Here is a 21,379-nt window from a genome sequence, read left to right as displayed (position 1 = left end):
AGCATGCCCTTTGTTGGGGCTGTCCTTTGTGGCTTAACAGCCTTGTTGGTGTATGTACTTCCAGGTGGCTATGGCAGGAGCAGGGCTGTACATGAGGAACAGTTAATGATTGGCCCAGGTTGTCCACATACATACAAATGAGTCCTCAAAGGTGGGGGATAAAACTCGGGGTGGGAAGAAAATGCAGACTGGTGAATGAATGCCTGAGGCCTAGTCCAGGGCCATGGGCCTGGAAGGTTGGTGGTAATTCTTCCCACACTGAAGGCTCAAAAGGTAAAGCAGTCCATGAATTCAAAACCCAAACCAGACCTTTCAGGCCATTATGAAAGTCTATTTGTCATGGAAGGAGATGTAACATGTTTTAACGGTTTATTGGTTGAATTAAACATTTTGAATAATTAGGAATATGGCATGTAGGACCCCAACTGAAGTATTGCCTCCGACCTTGCAAATTTTATAAATCTTACAGGTGGGTCACGTTAAACATTTGGTTAACTTTACCCCACCATGAGCCATCAGGCCCTCTCACTGCTGTTTTGTGGTGCTTCAAGGCAACCACATGACTACATCAGAGGAAACAGATGAGTTCCTGGTTGTGTACTTGTCCACTGCCCTTGTACTAATCGTGGTGTTTTCCATTTGGTTCTCCCCTCATAGTACAGTAAAGTATGACAAATACTTAAAACATAGAGCTCAAGGAAAGGTTCCTGCCCATTCTTTTTATTTATTTATTTATTTATTTTTTAATGTTTATTTGTCTTTAAGAGGGAGAGACCGAGCATGAGCGAGGGAGGGGCAGAGAGAAAGAGAGAGGGAGACGAAGAATCTGAAGCAAGCCCGATGCGAGTCTTGAACCCAAGATCCATGAGAGCATGACCTGAGCTGAAGTCAGATGCTTAACTGACTGAGCCACCCAGGTGCCCTGGTTCCTCCTGCCCATTCTTAACAAATGGACTACAGGGGCTCTCTGCTGCCATTCTGTGGCTATCACTGGTATCTACCAGACATTGAAATGTATTCCACTGATGCAGTGCCATCCCTATGTGAGTGGCAGATTCTAGCCACATACTGGTAGTTCTTGAGTCCAAGAGCATCCACATTTTGTGATAATTGGGACACTTACATGCAGACAAAGCATTGCTGCCCATGGTGAGGGTGATGTAACAGTGCATGAATGGACATAGCATTCAGTGACCATTTCATGCCCCCTTACATTCTCACACTGCTGGCATTTTGAGGTAGAACAGGCCCTTAAGGAGGTGACTAATAAAGATTGCTGGATGTTGCACTACTGTCATGATAACCTGAGGAGCTCTATGAATCTGCTCCCCAATGAAACTGGTAAAAATTAGTTTTGTGGTTTTTTGTTTGTTTGTTTGTTTAATCAAACAATGTAAATTATCTAGAAATGCTCCTAAGGGCATACAGCCAGTAAAGAAACATTTATTCAAGAATATCTGCTAAAATCTGATAAGGGCCGTGGGGTGCCTATGTGGCTCAATCAGTTAAGCATCCGAATCTTCGTTTCAGCTCAGGTCGTGATATCACGTCGGTGGTTTCGAGCCCCACATTGGATTTCAAATGAAAGCCGGGTGTGAGCTTGGGATTCTCTCTCCCACTCCCTATTTCTCCTCCGCTCCCCCACTTGCTCAAGCACATGCGCGTGCTCTCTGAATCTCTCAAAATAAATAAATAAACACAAATAATTGATAAGGACAGCGAGAACAAGTGGCATTTGAGCCAAAACCTATACCCCCTCTTTCCCTCCTTTGTCAGCAAGAGAGAAACTCCAAATTGGTACAGCCAAGAAAGCAGGGTACCTTCTCCCCGCTTCTCCCAGAGTGATCTTTCCAGAAAAGGCAGAGCATCAACATTTCTCATATTGCTCCACCTACCTATTGCTGACGTGAAGTCTAGGTGAGTATAGTCTGAGGTGGGGTTCCTGTCTTCCATGCAGTTTCCCCCTATAGGATTACCTTTGATGCAGCACAACTGAGAATATTGGGGCCCCAGTTTAGTAAGAGATTCCACACTAGGTGAGTCAAACCAAGAAGACCTGAAACTACTGTCCCCCTCCACTGAATCAGCAGCTCCCAAAGCAGGAGTGTTACCCATTAAGAAGTACACCATTCCCAGTTCCTCATCTATAGCTCATAGACTTTTTCCCAAGAAGCAGGCCATTAAACAGAGGGCTCTGCATCTCTTCCCAAGGGAAGTGAATCAATTTGCAATAGACGATGAAGATGTTGAAGCTTATAGCCCTCTCAAAAATAATAGTTTGTGGTTAAGAGCAATTAAGAGTAAGAGCCTAAATGTCCATCAACTGATTAATGGATAAAGAAGACGTGGTTTATATATACAATGGAATTCTACTTGTCAATGAGAAAGAATGAAATCATGCCATTTGCAACAAGGTGGATGGAACTGGAGGGTATTATGCTGGGTCAAATAAGTCAGTCAGAGAAAGACAGATATCATATGTTTTCACTCATATGTGGATCTTGGGAAACTTAATAGAAGACCATGGGGGAAGGGAAGGGAGAAAAAGCAGTTACAAACAGAGAGGGAAGGAGGCAAACCATAAGAGACTCTTAAATGCAGAGAACAAACTGAGGGTTGATGGGGGGTGAGGGCGAGGGGAAAGTGGGTGATGGCACTGAGGAGGGCACTTGTTGGGATGAGCACTGGGTGTGGTATAGAAACCAATTTGACAATAAATTATATTTTAAAAAATGAATAAAAGAAGAGCTGGCAAAAAAGAGTAAGTGAGTAGAATTATTCAAATTAAAAACTAAACTGTAAGAAAGCTAGTTTACCAGGGTGCCTGGGTTGCTCAGTCGGTTAAGTGTCTGACTTCGGCTCAGGTCATGATCTTGCGGTGCGTGGGTTCAAGCCCCACATCAGGCTCTGTGCTGACACCTCATAGCCTAAGAGTCTGCTTTGTTTTCTGTGTCTCACTCTCTCTCTGCCTCTCCCCCCCTTGTGTGCGCCCCCCCCTCTCTCTCTCTCTCTCCTCTTTCTCTCTCTTTCTGTCAAAAATAAATAAACATTAAATTTTTTTTTTTAAAAAGAAAGCTAGTTTGCCAGAGAGAACCAGGGAAATGTACAACTAAGAAGAGCCCCACTGGGGTGAGAACAAATCACAAATACTAACCTGAAAACTGTCCCATCAAAGGAACCCAAATTTAATTGGTTCAGTCTATTGAGCAATTTATGCCCAATCCTGCAACTCATGAAGATTACCAGCTGAGTGTGGTCAGGGAAAGAGACAATCAAAAGTAGCCTTGCAAAAAATACTCATCCTTGAATGATTGAAGGCATATCCAAGCCTGTGCTTGGTTCCTTGAGGAGGTAAATCAGAGGTTTCATGCTTTGGGGAAGGTGGAATAGACTTCCAAAATAATCCAAACAGTCATTAAGCAAATAAATAGAAAAGCAAAGAACAATAACAAGCACCAGAGGAGGAGTCAGTAGCCAGAGTTGCTACAACATATTATCTCAAATGTGCAATTTCCCACAAAAGATTAAGAGACGTGCAAAGGAACAAGGAAGTCTGACCCCAGTTTTGATTTACTCCTGTTCACCTCATTGGTGAGAAAGGGATGTTCCACCCTAAACAGTATGCGATGGCCAAATGCACAACACCTGATGCCAGGCAGATGAACTAAAACTTAAGTTTATTAATCAATTATACAGCCCTGAAGGAAATCATTCCAGTACACACAAGGCCACGTGAAAATTGCACTTGAAAACAGAGTGGCTTAGCAGAGACTGTGGGAGGCAGGCTTTATAGTTACAAGAGGTTGGGGTGACCCTTAATTTTTACAGGAGGTTGTGATCAGTTGGAATAGTTTTGCAATCTGGCAAGGAAATGAAAGCTATCGGGCTGAGGATTGGGTGGAACCTGAGGATATATTTCTGCCAGCACAGGTTTACATGAAGCACCCATAAGAGATGAGGTTGAGGTGTGCCTGGGTGGCTCAGTCGATTAAGTGTTTGACTCAATTTAAGCCCAGGTCATGATCTCACAGTTCGTGAGATTGAGTCCTGAGTCAGGCTCTGTGCTGGCAGAGGGGAGCCTGCTTGGGATTCTCTCTCTCTCTCCCTTTCTCTCTGCCACTCCCCTGCTTCAGCTCTCACTCTCTCAAAATAAATAAACTTTTTAAAAAAGATGAGGTGAGAACAAGAAAAGCCTTTTTGCCATCAAATCAAATACAGGCAATATGTCCTGCCTGAGCAAAAATGAAATACTCAGATTTTAGGAAAGCCTGCTTTCAGGAGGAGAAAATCCACCAAAGAATGAAATCAGCTTGTTAACATAAATTTATCAAATCATTAGAGGAAGCACATTCACGAGAGAGAAAATCCATTGAAACAAAGTAGAATTGGACTTCATATGGACAATAATTTGAACACATCAACACCAAGAGCACAAGAAAGGCCTGACAAGTATCGCAAATGCTGGTAGTTATGAAATGACAAATAAACATGTAAAGCAAACTGGAAAATAGGACATAATCCTTTCTCGGGCAATCTCGCATGGAATAAATTTTGGGGTCCCTATTTCCTCCTATCTTCCACTTTTTTTAGCTTTGAATAACTGACACATCAGGATCAGATTCTCCAGGACAGGCTGCAAAATTGAAGAGATAGTAAAAACACTTGATAAGGAACAAGTGGATGAGGTTGCTTCTGATAGTCCTGAATCAACTAATGGAGCAGTTAATTCAAATCAAGCAGTTCAAGGCAGGCTATCAATAAATAATGTTTCAGAGGAAGCAGAAGAAACAGTTCTTTGGGACATCTCACCACTATCTAGATAGTGGTTATTCATCTGTGAGTTGATGCAATATGTCATGCAATATGTTCCACGACTAACAGAAGAACAATTAAATTGGAGATCTACTTTTCTACTGAAAACAAGAAGCACACTGGAATTCTGCCTACTTTTAGACCTATATTAAACACTAAGTGCACTGTAGTCTAAATGAGCTAAGAGATGCAGACCTTACTTTTCCAGTCCATATCCAAGATACTATTGATCAGATTTATGTGAGATTAAGACTATTCTTCCAGGAATCCTTGAAACCAATATCTCAGATTTATAAGATTATTGTTTTTACTACTCTTAAGAGGGTATAAGCAGATATTATCTAATTATGGTAGCTCCTAAAAGGCAACTAGTGAGGCACTGGCCTTTCTGTGAAAGTTGTGTTTGTTTACAAGCAACATATACAAAGAACTTATCTTTGGAAGACATCTTTCAAAAACTGTAATAGCTGACAAACCACCACAAGCCTTTACATACCAGCTTTTCAATAGAATCCTTATAGAAAGCTGGTTTGTAGAGTAAACTCTCAATGTACTCCTAAATGTGATTACATATATTTAGAAGCTTGTAGACCTGAATGATGATGTTCAACTTCACATCAAAGGAAAATTTTGATTGCATGATTTGCTTTCCCCAGATTAACTACAAAGACTTCTCAAAACAATGAAGGGAGAGAGAAAACAGGGCCCTTTTAGACTAAGGCAACACATTCTTACTCCTTTTGAAAATTTACATTTTGTAACCCATCTTGCTTTTCTTAATTTTGGTGTTCAGTGATAATCAATGGTTGCAGAAAGAAACTTTACCTATCTCAGCTTACATACACAGAGTAGGTAGGCTGAAAAAAAAAAAAGCCTTTGGAACTCATGCAACTCTGAATTTTTTATGTACAGAACATCTGAAGTTCATATAGAATTATGTTTCTGCCACAAGCAGTTTGGTCCCATAGTCACACAGGGTTTTATTTAAAAAAAAAAAAAAAGATGAAAATGGACTTGTTTTTCTTTCTCTGTTTGGTGTTCTAAGTGCATATAAAGCCACACTTCTACTACTTTAAGATTCTCATCTTAATAGAAATTGCTGATAAAAGTTGTTTCATTTTTCCTGTTAAGGTTTATAACTTTTTAAAAACATGTATTGACTTGGGTTAGATTAGAATTTCATTATGCATTTTAGCTGAGGCACTTCAAAGTGTTTTTAAATGGTCAGTTTTGTTTTTTACAATACACTTGAATGCCGTTTGCCCACTTGTTCTGCCTGCATATTGCATATTTGTTTAAAAATACTCTCTACTTTCAGTCCATGTAAGTTTCATTTAGAAAGAGGCACATTTACACTTTGTTTCTAAAATATTTTACTGTGGTGAAATCTTTTCAGAAATGAAGAGACCGAGTAGGTAAGAATATATTAATGGCTAATACTCAAAAGATTTAAACCATTGTGATGGCATATATTCCAAATGGTAATATCTTGCAACAGCACACAGAGTTAACGGATAAAGGTATGCCTCAGATATCTCTGTGCTCAGGAATCTTTAAGGAAAGTGAGTTTGGCCACCTTTTGGGCTTAGTTTGGTTACTGCTCCCTTTAGTTTTCTCCACGAATGAAGCATTCAGCACAGTGACTCAATATTTTCACTTAATCTGCATGGACTGAGATTACCTCTGGTATGCTCTTGGTGTTAATCAAGGTAAAAATCTGTGTAATTGTTTACTAATATATTCTTCATAATCTTGTGGCATAGCACACATTCAAGCCACAAATGTAGTTAATATATCTTCACAGTGGTTTTCTCTGCTATAAGTGGTATTTAAGACTTGATTCTCCAATACAGCTACCATAAGAGGTTTATACTTTTATAGTATTGTTTGGTCTCCTTTTAGGGAAGCTTTTTTTAATGGAAGGTGTAATATGGGATGGAATGCTTTTCCTCTCAACTATAGAAACTTGCAAGAGGCCCAGACTGCTTTTCTGTAAGGGATTACCAAAGAACAGAATGTTTTTCTAGAGTGGTTTGATATTTTTGTTAAGAAAGTATAGTATGAGAAAGTAAGAAATGGACAAATGGAAATTGAGGAGTATTTCAACTAGTTATTATGTACATTACTGGCTTACTAGCAAAACTTATATATTTTACATATTAGATGCAGCATCATTTTCGTTTTTTAACCTTAAATTTATTTATTTTTTTAACATTTATTTATTTATTTATTTATTTATTTATTTATTTATTTTAATATGAAAATTATTGTCAAATTGGTTTCCATACAACACCCAGTGCTCATCCCAACAGGTGCCCTCCTCAATACCCGTCACCCACCCTCCCCTCCCTCCCACTCCCCATCAACCCTTCAGTTTATTCTCAGTTTTTAGGAGTCTCTTATGTTTTGGCTCCCTCCTTCTCTAACCATTTTTTTTCCTTCCCCTCCCCCATGGTCTTCTGTTAAGTTTCTCAGGATCCACATAGCAGTGAAAACATATGGAATCTGTCCTTCTCTGTATGACTTATTTCACTTAGCATAACACTCTCCAGTTCCATTCACATTGCTACAAAAGGCCATATTTCATTCTTTCTCATTGCCACGTAGTATTCCATTGTGTATATAAACCACAATTTCTTTATCCATTCGTCAGTTGATGGACATTTAGGCTCTTTCCATAATTTTTCTATTGTTGAGAGTGCTGCTATAAACATTGGGGTACAAGTGCCCCTATGCATCAGTATCTCCTGTATCCCTTGGGTAAATTCCTAGCATTGCTACTGCTGGGTCATAGGGTAGGTCTATTTTTAATTTTTTGAGGAACCTCCACACTGTTTTCCAGAGCAGCTGCACCAGTTTGCATTCCCACCAACAGTGCAAGAGGGTTCACAATTGCACCAAGAAGCATAAAATACCCAGGAATAAACTTAACCAAAGGTGTAAAAGATGTGTATGCTGAAAACTATAGAAAGCTTATGAAGGAAATTGAAGAAGATACAAAGAAATGGAAAAACATTCCGTGCTCATGGATTGGAAGAATAAATATTGTTAAAATCTCAATACTACCCAAAGCTATCTACACATTCAATGCAATCCCAGTCAGAATTGCACCAGCATTCTTCTCCAAGCTAGAACAAGCAATCCTAAAATTTGTATGGAACCACAAAAGGCCCCGAATAGCCAAAGTCATTTTGAAGAAGAAGACCAAAGCAGGAGGCATCACAATCCCAGACTTTAGCCTCTACTACAAAGCTGTCATCATCAAGACAGCATGGGATTGGCACAAAAACAGACACAGAGACCAATGGAATAGAATAGAAACCCCAGAACTAGACCCACAAAAGTATGGCCAACTCATCTTTGACAAAGCAGGAAAGAATATCCAATGGAAAAAAGACCGTCTCTTTAACAAATGGTGCTGGGAGGACTGGACAGCAATATGCAGAAAGGATGAAACTAGACCACTTTCTTACACCATTCACAAAAGCTTCATTTTCAAACGTGTCCTAGAAACAAGAATATTTAGCTTTGTTTATTTTTTAACCCAATTTTTGTTATATTAACAAAGATTTTAACATTTCATCAGTTTGGGCAATTTCTTATTATATTTTCTGTTGTGTATGTAGTTAGCATGTGTACTGAACTGTTCAAACATTAGCATGCTCAACAAGCTTATTTTGTGAAAATTTTTTATTTATTAAGAAATAATTATGGCAAACTTTCTTCAAAAATAATGAAATCATTTGCAACTCAGAAAGCCTTTTTTAAATCTTTCAAGGTATTTTGCTTGCAGGAAATATTACCACAGATTTATTTTTACAAGAATCATTGAAATGAGTTTTTGTTAGGATATCTAGTCATCTTTATGCATTTTGTCTCTATCTTAATTGAAATAAAATATTTACAGCTTTAATTAAAAAAAGGAACTGCCTGTGAGAGTGGCTTCATGTCAGATACAACAGCCAGTAATTACAAATTAACTACTGTATGTTCAAAGTACTAAAGGAACCACCATTGAAGAAAATACAAAAGTATAGTGGCAATGCCTGCCCCCGCCAAAGGAAAAAAAAAAAAAAGATTATTAATGAAGATTTAGAAGTTACTTAACAGATAATCAAATGGAAATTTTGGAGTGAAAACTACAATTACTGAAATGAAAAATTCATTGGAGGGGTTCAACAGTAGATTGGAAAAATTCAGAATAAAAAATTAGCAAAGTTAAAAATAGGTTGAGCAAATAGTAGAGAAAAATAGAATAAATACAAGTGAACAGAATCTCAGAGAAATTTGGGATTTTATTAATTATACCAAGATGACAAAGAGATAGATACCAAACAGACACATCACAGTAAAAATGTTGAAATCCAAACTGCAAAAGAAAAGCTTGAAATCACCAAGAAGACAACAACCTGTCACTTGCAAGGAGAATCCCAATAAGATTATGAAATGATTGCCCATCAGAAACAATGGAGGTCAGAAGGCAGAGAAATAAAGTGCTTAAAGAAGAAAACTGTCAATCGAGAATCCTGTGTCAAGTGATGTGATCTCTCAAAAATGAAAGTGAAATAAACACATTCCAGAAAAACAAAGTCTTAAAGAATTTCTTGTGAGTACACCTGCTGAAGGAACTTCTTTAGGCTCACAGTGGGAGACCCCAGGGGATAATTTTATTCTATTTTTTAAAGCTCATACCAATTTATTCTGTTTCCAGCAATGTGGCAAGTTTGCTTTTGCTTCCAACAAACAGTAGATATTGTAATTATTTTAGAGATGGTTAATTTCGTAAGTGTAAAATGGGAACTCAGGGTATGTTTTTTAAAATATTTCTTTAATTGTGAGATTGTGTGTTTTTCCATGTTAGGTTACCAGTTCTATTTATTATGGTGTCAATAGTCAATTAGTATCATGTACCATTTTATCTGCTGAATTTTAAATATTTTTAATATAATTTATTGTCAAATTGGCTAACATACAGTGTGTAAATGTGCTCTTGGTTTTTGGGGTAGATTCCCATGGTTCATAGCTTACATACAAAAACCAGTGCTCATCCCAACAAGGGCCCTCCTCAATGCCCATCACCCATTTTCCCCTCTCCCCCACCCTCCACCCACCCTCAGTTTGTTCTCTGTATTTAAGAGTCTCTTATGGTTTGCCTCCCTCCCTCTCTGTAACTAATTTTCCCCCATCCTTCCCCCATGGTCTTCTGTTAAGTTTCTCAAGATGCACATATGAGTGAAGACATACGATATCTGTCTTTCTCTGACTGACTTATTTCACTCAGCATAATACCTTCCAGTTCCATCCATGTTGCTGCAAATGGCATGATTTCATTCTTTCTCATTGTCAAGTAGTATTACATTGTATATGTAAACCACATCTTCTTTACCCATTCATCAGTTGATGGACATTTAGGCTCTTTCCATAATTTGGCTATTGTTGAAAGCACGGCTATAAACATTGGGGTACGTGTGCCCCTATGAATGAGCCCTCCTGTATCCTTTGGGTAAATTCCTAGTAGTGCTATTGCTGGGACGTAGGGTAGTTCTACTTTTAATTTTTTTGAGGAACTTCCACACTGTTTTCCAGAGCGGCTGCACCAGTTTGCATTCCCACCAGCAGTGCAAGAGGGTTCCCGTTTCTCCACATACTCACCAGCATCTGTAGTTTCCTGAGTTGTTGATTTTAGCCACTCTGACCGGTGTGAGGTGGTATTTCAGTGTGCTTTTGATTTGTATATCCCTGATGATGAGTGATGTTGAGCATCTTCTCATGTGTCTGTTGGCCATCTGGATGTCTTCTTTGGAGAAGTGTCTATTCATGTCTTTTGCCCATTTCTTCACTGGATTATTTCTTTTTTGGGTGTTGAGTTTGGTAAGTTCTTTATAGATTTTGGATACTAACCATTTATCCAATATATCATTTGCAAATATCTTTTCCCATTCTGTTGGTTGCCTTTTAGTTTTGTTGATTGCTTCCTTTGCAGTGCTGGACCTTTTTATGTTGATGAGGTCCCAGTAGTTCATTTTTGCTTTTTAATTCCCTTGCCTTTGGAGATGTGTCAAGCAAGAAATTGCTGTGGCTGAGGTCAAAGTGGTTGTTGCCTGCTTTCTTCTCTAGGGTGTTGATGGTTTCCTGTCTCACATTCAGGTCCTTCATCCACTTTGAGTTTATTTTTGTGGATGGTGTAAGAAGGTGGTCTAGTTTCATTCTTCTGCATGTTGCTGTCCAGCTCTCCCAGCACCATTTGCTGAAGACACTGTCTTTTTTCCATTGGCTATTCTTTCCTGCTTTGTCGAAGATTAGTTGGCCATACATTTGTGGGTCCAATTCTGGGTTCTCTATTCCATTGGTCTATGTGCCTTTTTGTGCCAATACCATACTGTCTTGATGTTTACAGTTTTGTAGTCTGGGATTGTGATGCCTCCCGCTTTGGCTTTCTTCTTCAATACTACTTTGGCTATTCAGGGTCATTTGTGTTTCCATACGAATTTTAGGATTGTTTGTTCTTGTTTTGGGAGGAGTGCTGGTGCAATTTTTATTGGGACTGTATTGAATGTGCAGATTGCTTTGGGTAGTATTGACATTTTAACAATATTTATTCTTCCAATCCATGAGCATGGAATGTTTTTCTATTTCTGTGTGTCTTCTTCACTTTCCTTCATAAGTTTTCTATAGTTTTCAGCATACAGATCTTTTACATCTTCGGTTAGGTTTGTTCCTTGGTATTTTATGATTCATGGTGCAATTGTAAATGGGATCAATTTCTAGATTTCTCTTTCTGGTGCTTCATTATTGGTGTATAGAAATTCAACCGATTTCTGTACATTGATTTTGTACCCTGTACATTGACTTTGCTGAATTCATGTATCACTTCTACCAGTCTTTTGGTGGAGTCTTTTGGGTTTTCCATGTAGAGTATCATGTTGTCTGTGAAAAGTGAAAGTTTGATTTCTTCTTTGCCAGTTTTGATGCCTGTTATTTCATTTTGTTATGTGATTGCTGATGCTAAGACTTCCAACACTATGTTACACAACAGTGGTGAGAGTGGATATCCTTGTCTTGTTCCTGATCTCAGGGGGAAAGCTCTCAGTTTTTCCCTGTTGAGGATGGATATTAGCTGTGGACTCTTCATATATGGCTTTTATGATGTATAAGTATGTTCCTTCCATCCCAACTTTCTTGAGGGTTTTTAATAAGAAAGGATGCTGTATTTTGTCAAATGTGTTTTCTGCATCTATTGACAGGACCATATGGTTCCTATCTTTTCTTTTATTAATGTGACGTATCACATTGATTTGCAAATATTGAAGCAGCCCTGCAGCCCAGGAATGAATCCCGCTTGATTATGGTGAATAATTCTTTGTATATGCTGTTGAATTTGATTTGCTAGAATCTTGTTGAGAATTCTTGCATCCATGTTCATCAAGGATATTAGCTTGTAATACTCCTTTTTTGTGGGGTCTGTCTGGTTTGGGAATCAAGGTAATGCTGGCTTCACAGAATGAATCTGGAAGTTTTCCTTCCCTTTCTATTTGTTGGAACACCTTGAGAAGGATAGATATTAACTCTGCTTTAAATGTCTGGTAGAATTCCTCTGGGAAGCCATCTGCCCCAGATCTCTTATTTGTTGGGAGATTTTTAATCACTACTTCAATTTCATCACTGTTCAAAATTTCTATTTCTTAAAAAAAAATCTATTTCTCCCAGTTTGAGTTTTGGTACTGTGTGGTGTCTAGGAATTTGTCCATTTCTTCCAGGTTGTCCAGTTTGTTGGCATATAATTTTTCATAGCATTCTCTGATAATTGCTTATATTTCTGAAGGGTTGGTTGTGATAAATACATTTTCATTCACAATTTTATCTATTTGGGTTCTCTCTCTTTTCTTTTGGAGAAGTCTGGCTAGGAGTTTATCAATTTTGTTTATTTTTTAAAAACTAACTCTTGGTTTCATTGATCTGTTCTACTGTTGTTTTTTTTTTTCTATATGTTCATTTCTGCTTGGATCTTCATTATTTCTCTTCTTCTGCTGGCCTTGGGCTTTCTTTGTTGTTCTGCTTCCAGTTCCTATGAGTGTGTGCTAGATTTTGCACTTGAGATTTTTCTTGTTTCTTGAGATAGGCCTGGATTGCAATGTATTTTCTTCTTAGGACTTCCTTTGCTGCATCCCAAAGGGTTTGGACTGTTCTGTTTTCCTTTCCATTTATTTCCATATATTTTTAAATTTCTTCTTTAATTGCCTGGTTGACCCATTCATTCCTTAGTAGGATGTTCTTTAACCTCCATGCATTTTGGAGGTTTTCCAAACCTTTTCCTGTGGTTGATTTCACGTTTCATTGCATTGTAATCTAAAAGTATGCATGGTAAGATCTCAATTCTTTTATATTTATTGAGGGCTGTTTTGTGACCCAGTATGTGATCTATCTTGGAGAATGTTCCATGTGCACTCGAGAAGAATGTGTATTCTGCTGCTTTAGGATGAAAGTTATGAATATATCTGTCAAGTCCATCTGGTCCAGTGTATCATTCAGGGCCATTGCTTCTGTATTGATTTTCTGTCTAGATGATATGTCCATTGTTGTAAGTGGAGTATTAAAGTTCCCTTCAATTACCACATTCTTACCAATAAGATTGCTTATGTTTGTGATTGTTTTATATATTTGGGTATCTCTGAATTCAGTGCATAAACATTTATAGTTGTTAGTTCTTCTTGATGGATAGACTCCATGATTGTGATATAATGTCCTTCTTCATCTCTTGTTACAGCCTTTAGTTTAAAATCTAGTTTGTCTGATACAAGTATGGCTACTCCACCTTTCTTTTGACTTCCAGTAGCATGATAGATGGTTCTCCATCCCCTCACGTTCAATCTAAAGTTGTCCTCAGGTCTAAAATGAGTCTCTTGTAGACAGCAAATCGATGTAGTTTTTTTTTTTTTAAATCCATTCTGATACCCTATGTCTTTTGGTTGGAGCATTTAGTAAATTTACACTCAGTGTTATTATTGAAAGATATAGAGTTAGAGTCATCGTGTTATCTGTCGATTTCATGCTTGTAGGATGTCTCTAGTCCTTTGTAGTCTTTGCAACATTCCACTCACAGAGTCTCCCTTAGGATCTCTTGTAGGGCTGGTTTAGTGGTGATGAATTCTCTCAGTTTTTCTTTGTCTAGGAAAACCTTTATCTCTCTTATTCTGAATGACAGGCTTGCTGGATAAGGATTCTTGGCTGCATATTTTTACGATTCAGCTCTTTGAAAATTTCTTGCCACTCTTTTCTGGCTTGCCAAGTTTCAGTGGATATGTCTGCTAGTACTGTGTCTACCCTTGTAGATTAAGGCCCGTTTATCCCTAGCTGCTTTCAGAATTCTCTCTTTATCTTTGTATTTTGCCAGTTTCACTATGATATGTCATGCAGATCGATTCAAGTTACGTCTGAAGGGAGTTCTCTGTGCCTACTGGATTTCAATGTCTGTTTCCTTCCCCAGATTGAGGAAGGTCTCAGCTATGATTTGTTCAGGTTCACCATCCGCCCCTTTCTCTCTCTGTTCTTCTTCTGGAACTCCTATGATACGGACATTATTCCATTTCATAGAATCACGTAGTTCTCTAATTCCCCCCTCATGATCCAGAATTTTTTAAATCTTTTTCTCAGCTTCATCTTTTTCCATAATTTTATATTACATTTCACCTATTCTCCCCTCTGCCTCTTCAATCCTCACTGTCACCACCTCTGGTTTATTTTGCACTTCATTTAGAGCATTTTTGATTTCATCATGACTATTTTTTTTAGTTCCTTGATCTCTGTAGCAATAGGTTCTCTGCTGTCTTCTATGCTTTTTTCAAGCCCAGCATTTAATCTTATGACTATTATTCTAAATTCTTGTTCAGTTATACTGTTTATATCTGTTTTGATCAATTTTTTGACAGTCATTTCTTCCTGGAATTTCTTTTTGAGCAGAATTCTTCCATTTCATCATTTTGGCTAGTTTTCTGTCTCTTATGTGTTTTAAAAGTTTATTATGTGCCCTGCCCCTGCGAGCACTACTATATTAAAGAGGGGTCATACACTGTCCAGGCCTGGCCCTTCAGGAGGTGTTTTTTGGAGTGTGTCACTTGCGCTCTGTTGTTGTGACTTTGGTTACTTTATCTCCCTACTCTTAGTGATGTTTTGGAGGCTCCACCAGGTGTGCTTTGATTTGTTTGTTGAACAGCCCTGGAAAGAAGAACAAACAAACAAACAAAAACAAAAAACAAACACACCAAAAAACCAAAAAACAAAAAACCAGAAACACCAGCTACAAGTCAACCACAGGGTGGAGGCAGTGCTGATGAAAGAGGCCTTACCGCATACAAAGAGAGAAATGACATGGGTGGGGGAAAAGAAAAGAAAATTGACCATACAGAGAAACTAAAGGCTTAATCCAGAGAGAAAAAAAGGAACATAAAGAAGGAAGCTTAGAACATGTATAAAGAGAATAGATTAAATATGTCTGATTAAACAAAACAACCAGAGTAACCAGATTAGAGGAGGGAAGAGATAAGAAGGTGAAAACGAAAGAAGAATGCATATGTGCAAGAATTGTCTCAGAATTAAATCAGGCAATGCAATGGCTGTGGTCTGGAGGAGGGGCAGCCTGGTTTCTCAGTGTCAATCCTGCCCCTGTAGATACACAGTTACCAAGTGTGAATGGGCGTTGTTTAGTGTAGTTGGATCCCGCCTCCACTGTGGGCCCATTGTCCATTCCCTGAAGCCCCACATTGTTGGTGATGGGGACAAAAATGGTGACATCCCAGTCTCTCCTCTACAGACTGGGTGTCCCAAACTACTCTGTTCAAGCCATCTTCATTGTGCGGTGGGAGCGAACGAGGTGGTTTGTCCCGCTCTGCCAACTCCCACTCCTCTCTGGTGCTTGACTGGGATTTAGACCCCGGTGTCTTAAAGAGTGCCACTCCATGCGCCCCAGTTCCAGGGAAGAGCCACCCCATGCCGCCTCACAGTGCCACGTGTGTGGTTTGCCCTGCTCTGCTGACTCCCTCGCCTCCCTGGCATTCGGCTGGGACTTAAATCCTAATGTCTTTAAGGTTCCCCCTCCGTATGCCGCAGTTCGCCCCAGTTCGGGGAAATGCCCCTCCGTGCCGCCCAATATATAGTCTCTGGCTGGTGGACGCAGGTGGTCTTTGTCCTTTGAATGGTTATATACCTTCTTCCCAGAGCACTCTAGGGAGGGGATTGCTTTCTGCCACTGCACACTGTGCCTCTGAACTAGTTACCCTTCCCGGGACTGGCTCCCCTCCTCCCCAGGTGTGTGAACAGGTCAGTTGGCCCCAGTCCAGAGAAAGCCCCAAAGTTAGAGATTGGATCTTTCTCTGTCCCAATCAGTGGTTTTTCTCTTGTCCAGATACACTCCTACATTTCCCCAGCCTCTCTTTCTCTTCCCTTTGTCTCTCGGCAGAAAGGGATCCCTCCCCTCTGTTCCTCTGCTGCCCATTTTATCTCTCCCTGTTCACAATCATGCACCTATGGCCCATCAGGTTGTCCCCGTGGGTCCCTGGAGGCATCTCTGTCACTTTGCCGCCCGGACTCTTGGAGATCAAAGTACTTTGGCCTCAACACTGCTTTGTTTGAGAGACGAGGGAACTTCAGATCCCCATACTTCTCCCCCATGTTGGCCTCTCTTCTCCCAGAGGACAATTTTAATACACACGCACACAACACAGAGCAACAGTAAGTTTGTATTTATAAAAGACTATATAGATGCATACTTCTTCTCCAATCTTTCCTTAAGTGATTTAAATAGCAACTGTATGAAATAATTTTGGGCCTATAATATACAGAAATTTAATATATTTGGTAATAATAGTGCAAAAGAAATGGGTTGGAGCAAAGTACTGGGCTTTATTCCATATGCTGACTTGAATTCTCAGGAACAAATGAAAGGAACCGCCTATGATAAAAAAGAAGGTAAAATGACAAAAGCTATGAATATATCCTTGTTTTCCTTTCTTCCCTCAGATTCTTTAAGAGACATAGAAATATATGTAGCAATAATTATAACAATATATTCTTGGAGTTGCAATGTTTATTATTTAATTAATTTATTTTTTAAAATGTGAAATTTATTGTCAAATTGGTTTCCATACAACACCCAGTGCTCATCCCAACAGGTGCCCTCCTCAATACCCATCACCCACCCCCCCATCAACCCTCAGTTTGTTCTCAGTTTTTAAGAGTCTCGTATGTTTTGGCTCCCTCCCTCTCCAACCACTTTTTTTTCCCCACCCCCCATGGTCTTCTGTTAAGTTTCTCAGGATCCACATGAGAGTAAAAACATGGTATCTGTCTTTCTCTGTATGACTTATTTCACTTATCATAACACTCTCCAGTTCCATCCACGTTGCTACAAAAGGCCATATTTCATTCTTTCTCATTGCCACATAGTATTCCATTGTGTATATAAACCACAATTTCTTTATCCATTCATCAGTTTATTATTTAGTATGTATAGCAAGAATATGAGAAAATAAGGTAAGGGGATACAGCTATCTAGAAGTAACATTTCTACATCTAACTGGAATTAGGTTAGTATAAACATGAAACTGATGCTGAAAAGTTAAGATGTATATGTTAAACCCTAGAACAACCACTAAAAATAACTAAAAATATATAATTAAAATGAAAAGTCTGGCTTCTGATAAAAACTTCTGTGTGAGGCTTGGAAGCTGGCAGAGTATCAGAACCCTAAGCTCATCTCATCTCATGGATATAACTCTATAGTACTCACATCACTGCAAATAACCCAGACAAAGACCAAACACTGGTAGAACAACTCCACAACCACAGGTAGAGAAGAGGCCACATCAAAGAGGAAAGGAAGGGCAAAGACATGGTGGGGAGCTAAATGGTCCCACAGGACTATCCTTTGGAGGGAAGGATGCTGCAGGCATGGAAGGGGAGAGAAACAGACTATCACACTGGGTAGCATGCACAGAAAAGACGAATCCCCATAACATTTGGAATTCAAAACCAGAGGGGCCTAATTTCATGAGTTCTTACAACCAGTGGGACTTAAAACCTGGGATTTTAAAACCAGGGGCTTGGCTCTGTGAGAGCCAGGATGGTGAGAAGAAATTGAGTCACTGTCCTTAGACACCACAATAAGCAGTCCATGGAGATACAGCATAGAAGCAGCAGTTTGAAAAATTCCTGGGGCATATGGGAGGGAGAGTTTTTTACTCATCTCAGAGCAGGTCCTGGAGGGACAGAGATCCTTGGGAGGCTCTCCAGGAACAAAGTAGCTGGCAGGAAGCATTTTGCTCCCCCGAGCATAAACAGACAGCCTAGGAGAAACAGTATGGTGCCAACACCCACTACCTGTCTTGCTTACAGCACTGCCCTGTCCCCCAATTTGTGCTTAGGCAGATCTGCCCCTTCCAACCAGGCCTGCCTCAGGCCAACCACTGCAGTTCCTCTCCTGTAGAAGACTAGCACACAAAACTTGCAAACACTGTATGTTCTACCCCTGTGCACGTTATGGATCCGCCCCTCTTCAATAAGTTCTTGGCTGAAGCCCATGCAAAGTGGTACCACAATCCAAGAATTGTGCAAGTAGCCCTGATAGGGTCCAGCATCACTCCAAAGTGACTCCTGCCCCAGGGAGAGAGGAAGATAACCACACACACCAGTCAGACTGTGGCCCCAAAAGTGGGCTTGGGGCAGACAACTGGTCTAACTGCAGGCCCCATCCACCAATGAAATATTCTCAGACAACAATACAGGGAATATGCCCTGAAGTTTGGTGCTACTGAATCTTGTAAATGCCTCCTCTGACTCAACTCAAGCCCAAGGTGTCTCCAGACTGACCCACTACCACCACAAGGACCAAAAACTGCTGACAACAGGCAAAGAGATCCACTATAGATTACTGGCCTGAAGGAAAAAGTGGCTTAGCCACAAGAGCAAGGCACATGCAATACACATAGGACAACCTCTGAAGTGTCAGGTTCCAGTGACCAATGGACACTGCACAGCAGGCCACTATAAGACCTCTTCTTCGTAAGGCCACTACTTTCAAAAACAGGAGGCATAACTGAATTTCCTGCCACACAGAAACAAACACAGAGAGGTAGACAAAATGAGACAGAGGAACATGCTCCAATTGAAAAAAAAAAAAAAAAAGACTAAATCACAGCAAAAGACCTAAGTGAAATGGAGATAACTGATATGCCTGATGGAGAATTTAAAGTAATGATCATAAAGATACTCACTGGACTTGAGAAAAGGGGGCTGGACACAGGTAAGTTGCTTAACAAAAAACAAAAATAAAAAAGAGGCAATCAGAGATGAAGCACACAATAAATGAAACTAAAAATACATTAGATGGCATAATGGAAGACAGAGTAATGGAAAGAAATCAAGTCAAGTAGGTGAAAGAAAAAAAAATGTGCACAATGAGAATAGACATGGAACTCAGCAACACCATCAAGCATAATAACATTGGCATTACATGGATCCCAGAAGAAGAATATAGAAAAGGGGGACAAAATTTATGTGAAGAAATAATAGTTGAAAACTTCAAAAATCTGGGGAAGGAAACAGAAATCCAGATCTACGAGGCACAAGACCCCCAACAAAACCAGCCAAAAATAATCACCCCAAGGCACATGGTAATTAAAATGGCAAAAAGTAGAGATAAAGAGATAATTTTAAAAGCAGAAGGAGAAAAGAAGACCTTTACGGACAAGGGAAACCCCCATAAGATTATCAGCAGATATCTTAGCAGAAATTTTGCAGGCAAGAAGGGAAAGGTATGATATATGCAAAGTACTGATCTACTGGGGTTTTTTTATTTTATATTGTTTATTTCTGCTATAATCTTTATTATTTCTCTCCTTCTGCTGGCTTTGGGGTTTCTTTGCTCTTCTACTTCTAGTTCCCTTAGGTGTGCATTAGATTTTGTATCTGGGATTTTTCATGTTTCTTGAGATAAGCCTGAAAGGAAAAATATCTCAACCAAGAATACTCCGCCCCAGAAGGCTATAAACCAGAATAGAAGGAGGGAACCAGAGTTTCCCAGACACACAAAAGTTAAAGTAATATTTGACCACTAAAGCAGCCCTTCAAGAAATGATAAAGGGGACTCTTTGAGTTGAAAGGAAAGACCCTAAGAGTATGAAAAGTAGGAAGCAAAAAAAGCAGTAAAACTAATTGTATCTATAAAAACAGGCAAGGAACTCACGAAATAAAAGGATGTAAAGTATGACACCATATACTTAAAATGATGGAGGGGAAGGAGCAAATAATGGGTCCAAACTGAAGCAACCATTAGGTTAATTTAGACTGCCATATGCAGAATATTTTTCTAGAAATTTCGTGGTTACCACAAATGAAAACGAGTAATAGGTATGCAAAAAAAAAAAAAGAGAAAGAAATCCAAGTATATCAGTACAAAAAGTCACCTAATCATGAGAGAAGAGAGCAAGAGAAGAAACAGAAATACAAAACAAGTAACAAAATGGCAATAAATACATACCTATCATAATTACCTTGAATGTAAATGTGTTAAACTTCCAATCACAAGACATAGGGTGACAGAATGGGAAAAAACAAGAACCATCTATGTGTTGCCTACAAGAGGCTCATTTCAGATGCAGATTGAACATGAAGGGACCGAGAAGTATTTATCATGCAAATGAATGTTAAAAGAAAGCTGGAGTAGCAGTATGTATATTAGAAAAAATTGAGTTTTTAAAATTTTTATTTATTTATTTTTTTATTATCTATATATTTTATTTGTTTAGAGAGAGAGTGAGTGGGAGAGAGGGGAAGAGGGAGAGACAGAATCTTAAGCAGCCTCCATGATCAGCACAGGGCTCAATATGCAACTCAATGCCATGACCTTGGGATCATCACCTGAGCCAAAATCAAGAATCAGACACTCAACCAACTGAGCTACCTAGGCATCCTGACAATATAGACTTTAAAACAAAGACTATAACAAGAAACAAAGAAGGACACCATATAAACACAAACAGAACTCTCCAACCAAAAGATAAAACAATTGTAAATATTTATGCACCTAACATGGAAGTACCCAAACACATAAAGTAGTTAATAACAAACATAATGAAACTAATCAATACTAATAAAATAATGAGATCCAGGGGAAGACAGTGGCGGCTTAGGAAGACGTTGGGCTCACCTTGTCCTGCTGATTGCTTACATTCCACCCACATTTGCCTCAATAACCCAGAAAACTGCCACAAGGCTAGCAGAATGGACACACCGTAGCCAAGCATAGAGAAGAGGCTCATGGAACAGAGTAGGAGGGGATAGAGGGGGTGCATGCTACACGGATTGGTGGGAGGGAGCCAGGGCAGTGGAGGGGCAGCCCGCCCAGCAAGGCAGAGACCCTAAGTCTGGCATGCAAAAGTGGAAGGGCCAGACTGCATGAGTTCTGACAGCCAGTGGGACTTAATATCTGGAATATTAAAAGTCAAAAGCTCTGCTCTCAGAGAGCAGGGAAGGCGAGAGGACTCCAGGAGGGAGGGTTGTTGAGCCCTGGGAGACA

General features: G+C 39.4%; 1 pseudogene; it reads left to right on the top strand.

Annotated features, from left to right (window-relative positions):
• Positions 1-223: 223 nt before the first annotated feature.
• On the top strand, positions 224-5,473 carry LOC128773772 (CTD small phosphatase-like protein 2; annotated as a pseudogene).
• The last annotated feature ends 15,906 nt before the right edge of the window (positions 5,474-21,379 follow it).

The sequence above is a fragment of the Panthera pardus genome, unplaced genomic scaffold (genome assembly GCF_024362965.1).
Source record: "Panthera pardus isolate Hobbes unplaced genomic scaffold, ASM2436296v1 HiC_scaffold_27, whole genome shotgun sequence".
NCBI lineage: Eukaryota > Metazoa > Chordata > Mammalia > Carnivora > Felidae > Panthera > Panthera pardus.
This window is presented reverse-complemented; position numbering and strand designations above follow the sequence as displayed.